Here is a 12,466-nt window from a genome sequence, read left to right as displayed (position 1 = left end):
GACAGCACCCGCCTTCTAAAACCCCCGCATGTACCCCCCTCGCTGCCTTCGTCACCAGCGTGGTCACAGCCATCCCAACAAACCAGCTCGCTCTCCAACTGCATCCCCCCGCCCTCCCCCTCCAGAAACACCCCTCTCTCCCTCTCTCTCTCTGTCTCTGCTCGCGTTACACCACCTTGGCATGGGATGGCATGAGAAAACACAGGCCCAAAATCCCACTAGACCCTGAGACCAGCAGCTGCTCCTGGATTTACCACACAAACAAAGAGAGGAGGGGGAAGAAGAAAATGCCCCCCCCCCCCACCACCACCACCACCACCACCACAACCACCACCCACCCACCCACCCGCCTCCCCCATACAAAAAATACCATCCAAAAACATGCTCTCCTGTTTCAAAATGCACTCTCACATCCAAACTGGCCCCTTCTCTCCTTCACTCTTTTTTCTTTTTTGTTACTCCACTTTAATAGCCCCAACAGCACAGACACAGAAACACATTAAAAGTTTCTGTTACCAAATTAGATGGCATTCTCATTTGCCGCTAAGAGACTGGATTCAATGGACAATGACGGCAGAAAATGCTGTGGTGGACAGCTCTGTGTAAGTAACCTAAACATGCTGAGCTGTTTACTGAGGCAAGTGGATATTAAAACTGTATAACTGCCTTAACTATACTGCTAAACTATACCACTTCTTTATAATTCACAGAGATTAATCTAATGCGTTCACAATCAGATATGCTGGTCTTTGTAGTAATGAATAGAACTATAGTTTCCTATAGAATCCAGTAAATTGCCCATATTTTCATCGTGTTGCATTATGAACTACACAATGAGACATAATAGACATAATTGGGACTGAACAGCAGCAGAAAGTGAGGGTACAGCACTGTATAGCTGCCCTGGCAAGTACTTTGTCTCATCCGCATTGGCTGACCCACATGACCTCAGAGGGCCAAGCTGTGCCCAGTGCACCATGGGAGAAATATCTCAGAGACAAAGGCTCTCACCACCAATCAATTCAATATAATATGAAAAATAATATATCCATGATGGCTTAATGAAATAAGCAAGGACAGTGCTTTGAAATGTCATCCTTCCAAATAACAGAAAATGAACACATTAGGTTGTTTATGCCGTCCAATTTAAGTGATTTAGTCCATGGGGCTCACAGGAATTATAGAGACATTGTCAAAACTGGAATCTCGGCATCGGGCAGCCACAAAAAGCTAACTTGTCATGTGGCAAAGTTGAGGACCCGGCCATTTGATTGTGGGTTGAAGCCCCCTGCTGTGCAATGGGACAGGCTGTCTGTGTGAACGCTCTACAAAGGCCAGAGTCCTCTGGTTGGCTCCCAGGACCATCAGATTTAGCCTGGCCTGCTCCCTCTGTCAGTGTCTGACAGAGAAGCCGCAGCCTGGATGACTAGCTGGTCCACTGACTGGCTGGCAAGCTGGCTGTTAGGCTGGCTGGGTGAATGACTGTTTGGCTACCAGGGTGGGTAGCTAGCTGGCTAGCCTGGCTGACTGACTGGCTCGTCACTGCTACTGCTGAGGGGTGGGGGGGCTGGGTGCAGACCCCATCTGGACCAGGCCGAGTCGGGCCGGGTGCCGATTGTTCATGCTAACATACGCCTGCCTCACACTGCCATGCTGAACACGAGAAAAATGTAGGAATGAGAGAAGATGGCGGAGGCAAGAAGGAAAAATATATGGGTAACAGGAACACGAGGAGATGGAATTAAAGATGATGTTTGTCTTTGGGGAATAATGACAGAGGTGTGCTTGTCACTTATTTGAAAAGACTGAAGCGATCTACATTTTTTGATGAATGGGACACACAGAAAACCAGTGGTTTGTGCCAAGTATTGCTGTCACTTCCTGTAATATCATCATGGCATTACTGACAGGCAAAATTATAAATAACAAAGATTACTATCAGCGAAATCCAAACCTCCCTTTTGTCCATTCAAACTCGCAACACATTTGCTTTTGTAGTTCCAGCCCTGCAACATTTTTTCAGCAACATAACTCTTTTTAACTCTTTATATAACAAAGAGGATGAAAAAAATGACAGAGCTTTATTATGATACAACAAATTAATCTGTATTATTGAGCAAATACTATTTGTATGAAATGTGTAATCCTTCCCAAAAAATCCCTGTTTTTAAAATCACTTATTTAAATCCATTGCCAAGCCTATTATGAACATAAACTGGACCAAATGCAAAATTATACACGACAGCATAACACAGGCTTTGAGGTCTGTGCACAATTTGCAGCAAAGGCAAGATCTTTTTATGATTTTGGCCAAGAAATGAGTCTGTGTGGCACCCTACTATTTAATGTGTCATTTTTTTGACATTTTAAAACCCACATTTCCTGTAGATCATTAAAGAAGGTTTCTCTTATTTGCCCAGAGTTCTTCGGGGCAGAACGGGAGGTGGCAGTTTTTCAGGCCTGGGCCTCTGGAGTCTGTACGTATCTGCTCTGCAATAATTTGAGCGACAGCTCATCTTATCTCTGCATGCCATGCTCTGTCTTTCAGAAAATGACGACCTTTGTTCGCCAGGCTGGGCAAGAAAATCTCCCCTTCTGCCCTCAGAACTACAACTAAAAGAGCAGGAGAGAAATGAACACCGCCACAGGTTTTATTAACAAGGCCAAGCTTGAAGCAGCACCAACTGCCAAACACTCAGACAAAAGAAACGTTTTTTTTTATAAAAACCCTGAAATTGTTGCATTCATGATTTTGGTGGTATTATACAATCAACCACAGATTAAAACCCAGTGTTTAGGCAAATTCTCCAATTACACCAATTTGTCATGTAGGCTGACTACAGACGTTAGCAGCTAATTTGAGAAAATATCCTAAATGCCTCGCGGTTAAAAAGGCATGGAAGTTGCTAGAGCGCTGTAAAAATGGGACCTAAAAATGCATAAGGGCACCAAATTCAGGTTATAAACACAGACCAGGTCCTGCTGTCAAGCTCTTTTGATTAACGTTATTTGCTATCTAAACACCACTGAAATAAAGCCTTAGAGGTTTAGCTGAGGGAGTTACAAGTTCCGTTTCTATTTCTAACAAAAAGGGACACGCAGCAAAAAACACTCTCTGAGGCCTTTCCTTCAGCATACATGTGTGTACCCTCAATTTGTAAAGATACATAAAAATCAAGCTCCTCATATTAATTATTAGAGGTCACCGTGCGTGGTCACCGGCAAATTTGAACCTTCTCGACACCGGTGTAACCTTAGTTATAGCGTATTCCTCTGCCTGAATCTTAACGGACGTCGCTTCTAACGGCCTGTTGTAAGTTAACTTTTTTTATGTTAAGTAAACAAAATGTCTTGTTTATAACATTAAATATCAGATATGTTTGACTGTAAAGTGCCTCTCCACCTCACCAGAGTAAACCGTTCCTCTTCGCCCGCTTCGCTCGTGCGGCCTACTCCAAGAAAAAAGGGTAAAAATGAATCCAAAAAGTCGACTTGTAAAAAGAAGGTGAAGTAATTAAAAGAAGGTGAACTTGTAGTGGAGATCATTTGTAAAAACAGCGTAAAGTGTGACCTCAGTGAAAGCAAGCATTCACATAAATGTGCAAAAAAGCATTCATGCAGCTCTCCTCAGGTTTTTGCATATTATTAATGTTGCTTGACGCATGGACATTTTCACATTTATTCTCACCTTTGTGCAGAGATCATAGTCAGGTTTCTGTCTGCGGGCCATATTTGCATATAGTTTATTTTAACAACGGTAATTTGGGCCTGTTTTTCCACAGTGTCAATAGCTCTAATGAGCAATAACCTGAACTAAATTGGTGGTATTAATCCCATGTATGCAAATAAATGCCTAGGGGCTGACATTTGTATAAGACATGCTGGAAGGAAGATCATGACATTCATTTATTTAAAGCCACATCCTGCATGGTGAGGACTCTTTAGTTAAGAGAAATTCAATTTGTCCTTACTGGTCTTTGAAGAGCAGCAGACAAGAAGATGTTGTGTTAAAGACACAATGTATCTCATTTTATTTTTTGATGTATTAAAACTTAAATTAAAAAAGGAGGATGACAGAAGAAAGAATAAATCATAAAATCAAAAGGTCTAACTTCATCCTAACAGCTTAAACAGCTTTACAGCAGGTCTTGCTTAAATTATATTAATAAACTCATTTTGTTTATATTTCTTATTGATATGACAGTATAATAAATCATTGTATTATTACCACCAACATGCCATAAATTATATAAATTCCTACAAAATGTGATTACTTAAATTCACAAAGAAAAAATAGAAAAGCCATAAACAATTGATATCATTAAAGAATCAACAGTGAAATCATGCAAATGTAATTTGAAATTCTTTTTTTAAACAAAGGGACCATTTTTAATTAATATTCTCACTAAAGCATAATTTGAATCATAACATTTAATCGTCATTTTTGTGTAGTTTAATTTAAAAATTCAACCTTTTAGTAATCATTTCAAATAGTGTTTTTAATTAAGTAAATACATTGTCAGAAGCTGAACTGAATATATATATATTTAAAATATGTTCTAATAAAATAATAATTATAATGATAATAATAATTACATTTTTTCTTATATTTGATGGAAGAACAGGAAATCACAGTTAGCCTTTTACTCTTTTCAACATTTTATTTTAGCAACATTTAGTCTTAAAATCTAATTACAAAGACAGACGCTAAACTTAATTTTAAGTTTAAAGAAATGCTGCAAGCATGTTACTGAAGGCTGTATTTGTCAGAGAAAATTGTATTTGTCTCACACACACAAGCTTTTTTGTTTAAAGTCTAATCAAGATCTGAAGAGGAAGCGCGCACACACACACACACACACACACACACACTCACACACACACACACACACATAAAGCTGATGAAGGTTACAGCGTGTCAGGACATGTCTGGAATTCAACTCTGACATCTGCTGTGTAAAATCACATATTGACAAGTACAGTGGTGATGTAAGGGAAAGACTGTGAGAGATCTGAACTATTTTCCCTTTGTGTATTTGTGTGTGTGTGTGTGAGAAGTGTATGTGAGCTCAGGCCACTCTTAATGGCCTGCAATCATTTGGATTAAGTATCTTGAGCTGATTGCAAATAAATAAAACTAAAAAATGAACAATTGGCTCACATTCTACATAAAACAGGGTCCTCGGACCATTTGAATGCAGCACAGGCATTGTGCCATTCCAGCGCTCTCTGTTAAAAAAGAAAAAGGAAGCAGTCGAGGACTGAGCAAAGTTTCCATGTTTTCTTCCCATGAGGAGGGCAGGAAAAGTAAGGTGCGCACAGAGCAAGCCAGTCTGGTGAGAAACACCCTCCCATTAAGGTGATGGGTTAGTAACCTCACTAGCCTCAGGGATATGAAATAATTAAGGACATGTTGACATAAACCACTATTTCCTTGGAAACTATCATGAAAGAGAAAAAAATAAGTGTTCTTTCTTTTTCTTCCTCTTTCATTCACTTATTCACTTATTGAAGCCCACACACATGCATTCACACACAGACGCACATTATTCCTCTTAAAAATTTCCTCCTTAACTTCTCATCACTGCCAGTCCTTCACATTTCCATCCAGCTCAAACCTATTCATCCATTCTACTGCCTGGAAGAGGGAAAAAAAACTTTCCCTCTGTCTGCTCTCTTTCTCCCATCGGCACAGATTGATGTTAAAAGTGTGTCTGCGCATCGTTTGTAATTACGCCTGTTTACACACTGAAGCATTACTATGTGTGAAAGTCTGGAAGCCATTTGTGGCATGAGACTGAGAGGGAAAGACAGCGCGAGCAAGCTTTAAACAGCTCCAGAGACACAAGGACTGATAGCAAGCCGGGGCTTCTGACATGACTACAGACCTGGATAATTTTATTCTCAAATATGCTTTCCCATTTGTGAGATGGATTTGTCTGGGCAGACAGTTTCAGCCTCAAATGTAAACACATCAAAGATAAGATCAAGGGCTCTTCATGATTTTTTTATGTATCCAAAATGTATTCAGCTAGGGTTTTCTTGAGGTTTGTGTGGTTTTTCTGTGACTCTGACCCATCTGCATACATTTCACCACATACAGTTAATTATAAACATGACCGTAACCCCACAAGTTATATTACGATTTATATTCTGGAAATATTTGGAGAGCTGAATTAAATTTGGATGACTGAAAATACATTTTGTACTCATCATTTGTTAAATATATGGTGGATTTTTTTTGGCTTAGATTTGGTGGAAAGAATTCAAAACTTATACGCTGCATGCACTAAAATGCATTGTGGGAACTGAAAAAGACAGCTGTGTGAAATATTATACATTTGCCCCTCATAATGCAAAACGGACTGTTAATCTTGATAAGAGTAACGTCAATTAGACAGAATGTTTCTTTTAGGGATGATGTTATCATGGTATAAATAAAACTGGGAAAAATTATAGATTTCAAACTAAATTAGAAGATTCTGGCACTGCATGTTACAAACAATGATTTAATAAAACCATTTCAACATGTGGCTGCAGCTAGAAGGGGCGGTATAGGGTTACATGCAGGCATACAGTGTAAATGAATACATATAGACTACTGCTTAATCTGTGTTTATATTATAAAGCTTTCTGTAGTGTCACCATGGCAAATACACACACACAAACTGACTCACACACATACTGTTGGTGTGGCACTTTTCCGACAGGACGTTGCAGTAAAACTGAGAGTGCAGCATTTCCCCTCGATAACAACCATTCCTGATGAGGTCAAGTAGTCAGTGTGATTCTTGGGGGGTGTGTGTGTGTGTGAGGGGTGGTGGAGGAGTGTGTGGCTTTGCACAGGGTGGCAAAAATGCGGCCGCTTTTTACTTCAACTATACAGGGAAGGCGAGTGTCTGTCTCACACTTTCTGTCTCACACTTTCTGTCTCGCTCCCAACCGAGGTGCATGCTGCACACAACTACAGTGTTCCAGTCGGCACATGCCAGCGGCGCACACTGGCTACCATGCCCTGCCTACAGCTGCAGCGAGGGCTTTGAACCTCATGGTTAGCAAATACAGCAGGAATCAAGCAGATAATGAAACCCGATATCCCCTCCCCTCCATGCCCTGCTCCAACAGCAGCCAAGGCCTGCTTCTCCTCACACAAGAGATGCACTATTGAGAGACTTTCTCTCTCACTCTTTCGCTCCCCCTCATTCTTTTATTTCTCCCTGGTCCTCATTCTGCCAGTCGGCAAGGCGAGATGCCAACCTCTCCCCAAAGCCGGGCATAGTGCCCTCACCCTTTATTCAAATGCTTCGACTCACACATTCATTCTGTTCGCCACAGCGTCACCTTCTCCTCCACTCCTTCATTTATTTATTTCTCTTCTTACTCTGCAATCTCTCCAACACTTTTTCCCTTTCCTGTACTCCGTATTGTTGCTCCACTTCTACCATGCCTCCCTCTGGTTTTTTGCTGCTTCACCCTATCAATTCTCGTAATTGCCGGTGCTCTCTCTATTTCGATTGCTATCCATCTTCTAGCATCTCTTACTCCGCTCCCCCACGCGCCTTTCACTGTGGAACTCCCTCTCCCCTCTTATTCTTGCTGCCTCGCTCTCACACAGCTTGACTCACCCAGACTCAAACTTGAACACTCATTCCTCAGCCGGTGCCAGACAGGCAAGTGCAGAAACTCTCTTTGCCCTCTCCCTCTTTCTCTCTTTCTCTCTCTCTCTCTCTCTCTCTCTCTCTCTCTCTCTCTCTCTCTCTCTCTCCCTCTCACTCTTCTTCTATCTCTTTCACCCTCGCTCTCTCCCTCGCACACACACAGCCTCTCATGCCACAACCCATGCCCTGGTACTTCCCTTAAAGGGAAAGAATCTCTCCAATAAATTATACTTTGTCTTCATCTGCTGCAGTTTGTATAACCATTATTATATCTGTCAGTATTTAGTATTAAATGTACAATTTGCAAGAAGCCAGCTGGCATGTTTCTCCATACCTTCAATGTGAATTTATTCCCTATTATTGTGTGATTGATTGCTTCCTTGATTGTTTAGTGAGGTCTTTCTGGTGTGCACACTCTCCGTTCACTTAAGAAAAGATACGGGATGCAAAGGTTTAAACATGTGTTGGGTCATGTTTACATGCTTCACAGGTGTCAATTTTGTTCATATCTTGAAACATATGGTAGAATGCATGTTGTCCCAAATTGACACAGCACACGGCATAATCATGAATGATGATTAAACAAATTCCAATCCTGATGATGAGAATTATTAACACTTGACTTTATAAAACTCTTAAAATACATTATTACAACTCATAACTCTAAAGTTATCTAGCTGGAAACAGCGGTTGTTTGTTTTTTTTGTGAAGAGGTGATGTTTGTAGGGACACGACAAATATTGATAGGTTTTAATTAAGCAAATTACTCTTTGCTGATGTGTGTTTTTTTTATCATGCAGTTCTTAATTGTGGAAAATCTCTGCAGAAGTCATTCAATCTGTAATTCCAAGTAAAACAGAAATCTGTTGTAATTCCTACAATTTTCTACAAAGGAAACTAACTAACTAACTTGAGAGTTCTTGAAACTAAAAAAAGCAAAACCTCTTAGCCTGGTGACCACAAATTATAATTTACACCTAGTACACTGAAAATGTTTGTGGCATGCTACTTTGGATATGAAACCAACCCTGTTAGCATCCCAATTCAGCTTCAGTGAGCTCCCTATCAGGAACACTGAAGCTTGCAGATTTAATTCTGCTTATCATGTGGGCTGGAGTTTTGCCTGTGCATGAATGGCGCTGTGAGGGTTAAATGTTGCCCGCTCCCTGTGGCATGATATGAGCTGGGCCTTTGCCTGTGCATTCTGCCTTGTCTGTGCTGAGTTGGTAATGTTAGGGGTTAAGAGTGGGTGGCTGTTCCAAGTGGCCTCCTATCTGACTTTGATGCCATTAGGGTTAAAAAGGTGTCTGTTCCAAATGGCTTCCTGAGAGCTGGGTCTTAATCTCTGCTATGCTTGACAAAGTTTGGGTTAAAGGGAGACGGGCTCTTGATATAGCAGCAAGTTATGCATGACTCTAAGTTGGCAGTGTGAGGGTTAAAGGTTGCTCTACCCATTTTGACTGGCATTCCCTGTAGGGCAAGCACCACGCCAGGCCGGAAGAAACACAGAGGACACAGACAAACACATGCGAGGCAAGAAACAAAGACCCTTCACAACCACACACACATAGACACACAGAGACACGTGTGCACGCACACAATAGATAAATCATTTTGAGCGCTTTCCTTTTTTAAGAGATGAATCCTGCAACAAAGCAAAGGGGGGACGACAGACAGACACACGATGCAGACGGGCGCCTCTGGGAGAGTGTGTGTGCAGTTATCTCCTCTGTGACCACGCTCACTGGCTCCCTAGCCTAAACTACTGCCTCACACAGACCTCAGGAGCACCACAGCACCACAGGCAGACAGCCATAAGTACATGTCCTCAGAGGGGACATAAAATGGAGGAAACCCACCTCGATAAAAAGGCACCTCACAAACGAGAGGAAAAAAGAGAACGAACAGAAAGTGCTATATCATGATCCACTCTTCAATTAGGTTTGTTTTGCATTTATACCAATAATTACATTTTTGCTTTATCATAAAATCTGAAAATGTGTCTGTGAAAAGCATTTATCTGTTTTCCAATTTCTTCAGGTCAATATAAATAAAACAAAAGAACAGTGTATGCTTTTTAAGCTATATGGTAATGAGTGCTTAATTGCATCTAATATACTTTTTACTGTTCCTTAGTTACCTAAAAGTGCCTCACAATTGTGGTAAGAGCTGGAATAGCACATAAGTGAAATATTGTACGTGTAGCCAAATGTGCCCTCACTGACCTCAGATTGAATCAAGCCAATTTTTTTTTTTTTTTAATTTTCTCTCCTTTACTCCTGCTCAGATTTCCTGTTGTCTAGTTAAAAAAGAACAGAAAAAAAACATATTCTTGTTATAAATATTCTACCTTGTTATTGTGCAGCGAATAGTAGTTAAAGTGTATATCAACTCTCAGCAAAACTGGTCCGGTATGAAATAAAACTCAGTCTCCATTTATAAATGTGATTGTATGAAAAGATAGTATCACAGAAAAGTGAGCCAGAAGGAGAGAGCTGGACTGAAAGCAGCAAGAGCTGCCACGTCAGATGCTGCTGAGGCTTCTTGGCTGTCAGGACTGAAACACACACACACACACACACACACACACACACACACACACACACACACACACACACACACACACACACACAGACACACACATACACACACACAGTGTAGACACACATGCAAACTCAGTATGGCCTGCACATGCACAGATCCACTCACACACACACATTCATAGAAGGGTTTGCCTTTACTGTGCTGTTTAGGGAGTTGGAGTCATCAGCCAAGCCTGACACCCCTGCTCAATGTAGCCATCACCGCTGTCTCTCTGTGAGTCAACATGGATGGAGCCGCTCCATCAACAACACACACAGGCCCTAATAATAAAACTAGCAAATCCCTCACTCCAGTTTGCTTACCACACGCCAGAAAGGGCCTGCCCCGGGTCTGATCATATCCTGTTAGGATCGCTTCTGGATTTGCACTTATTATTTGGTTACACTCTTCATGCATTTGAATAAATGTGTTGTTTCAGGACAGTATTTGAATGCTTATTTTTTTTAAATCTTTATTTTACTTTAAACAGTGACAACCAAATTGTAATACCACTATATGCAAAATATTCAAACATTCATCTACATGCAAAAAGGAAACAGCACAGTGTGCTCTGGAATCTGTTTTGAAGGACTACATACAGGGAAATGTGGGCAATATTGAAGCTCTTAGGCTGTCAAAAAAATCTGATGCAAAATAGGATTTGGCCTCATCTTTATTTAGGCTAGCTTTCCAATTCCTGGAGAAATTGCATTATTGAATACAACAACGCCATTGTTTCAGCACATTTTCGTGGGGCTTTCAGCTTTATATATTTCCAGAGAGGAAAATACAAATGGGAACACCGTTTTTCAATCTGAAGCATAGAGAAAGCTGTCAGAGATTTGATTCTCCAGATAGCACTTGGCACCATTTGCTTCCTCTAAGTACTAATGCTAGTAATATGGTTATGATACATTAGCATTCCTTCTCATCACCAAAGAAACCCAATATGTGTATATCAAGCATTTTAGTCAGTGGAGGAACAGAGAAGAAGCAGGGGGAGAAAGAGGAGAAGGAAGAGGAGGGGGGAAGTCAAGAATATGGAGAGTAAGTCAGGTAAAGGATTAACATTAAGAGGCGATAGGGAGGAAAAAGTCGCCTGATGAGCAGCATTCCAACGGACAAAGCCAGGGGAATGGTGAAACTGTTTTAGATTGCTTGCGCTGTTCTTATGAGAGGCAGGCAGGGAGTAAGTAAAGTGGCTTTTAAGCTCACCAAATCCAACATATCCCAGATAAGACTGAGGCTCTTCCTGAGGGAGCGAAAGAGAGGAGTAGCGGAGGGGGTTGGAAAGAATGAGGTGGAGAGACGGTTGAAGTAAAAGACGTAATAAGTCGGAAGGGGGGGAGCTGAAGGATGGGGAGAGAGTGAGATAGAGAAAGGCAGACGCAGATAAGCAAACACATATAAAGAGAAAAAGAAAGAGGGGAGTTTGAGAAAAAAAAATAGGAATAGAGTGTAAGTAAAGTAAGAGCATATTTTCAGATGAGAGCACATGTGAGCTTTGGTGTTGGTTGATCCCATCTCATACAGCGCAGGGAATGAACCCAGAGACACCGAGCAGCCCTGCCTGCCTCTCCAGAAGGATTTTATCACCTGCGTGAAAGGCGGCTTGAATACACACTGACCAACGTCATCAATCTCTGCTCTACTCTGTTGCAGAAGAAACCTGTGCAGGCCTTTTGTGTACTTTTCAGTGCTTATGTTATGCTTTGATAGAAACAGAGTGATAATACAGAGGTGCAGTAATCCTTTGACACACACATGCACAAAGAATGATAGTGTTGTGGTGTTTGATATACAGACTTTGCCAAACAAACAAAAAAGTTTAATGGAAAGCTTAATTTTCCATTTTCTGCCTGACACATAAGAAACACACTAAATAATTCTTGAACCAAAGAGAACACACATGTGTATACATATGCAGACCTGTCAGATGTCTGCTGGTACATATTGCTAAGTTACATTCACCTTTATTAGGATCAAATGTATTTCTGCCCCCATAATTTAACTATTTTGCCCTCTGATGTGGGTTTTTCTGTACATATGCTGTTAAACCGCATGGTACATGCATGCATGTGCATAAAAAGACAGGAGACAGGTGCACACACACACAGGCCAGAACACAGAGTCAACAAACAAGGGTCAGTTTTTAATCATCCCTAGTTTGTTTATTTAGCAGTGGTCAGGTTTTCACTTGTAAACCTCCCAAACTCAAAAATTCC

At 41.1% G+C, this 12,466-nt stretch overlaps 2 protein-coding genes across 6 annotated transcripts in view; one reads left to right on the top strand and one right to left on the bottom strand.

Annotated features, from left to right (window-relative positions):
• Nucleotides 1-12,466, bottom strand: part of LOC133990173 (nuclear factor 1 X-type-like) — a gene marked incomplete in the record, with an annotated part of 106,904 nt that overhangs the window by 72,870 nt on the left and 21,568 nt on the right.
• Nucleotides 2,614-12,466, top strand: part of LOC133990231 (transcription elongation factor 1 homolog) — a 91,593-nt gene continuing 81,740 nt past the window's right edge. Inside the window, exon 1 of the mRNA XM_062428469.1 lies at nt 2,614-2,620. The gene's annotated coding sequence lies outside the window, so the exon portion shown is untranslated. The remainder of the gene's footprint in view (nt 2,621-12,466) is intronic.

The sequence above is a fragment of the Scomber scombrus genome, chromosome 2, assembly GCF_963691925.1.
Source record: "Scomber scombrus chromosome 2, fScoSco1.1, whole genome shotgun sequence".
NCBI lineage: Eukaryota > Metazoa > Chordata > Actinopteri > Scombriformes > Scombridae > Scomber > Scomber scombrus.
Note: the sequence above shows the minus strand (reverse complement) of the source record. Positions and strands in the feature narration are given on the sequence as shown.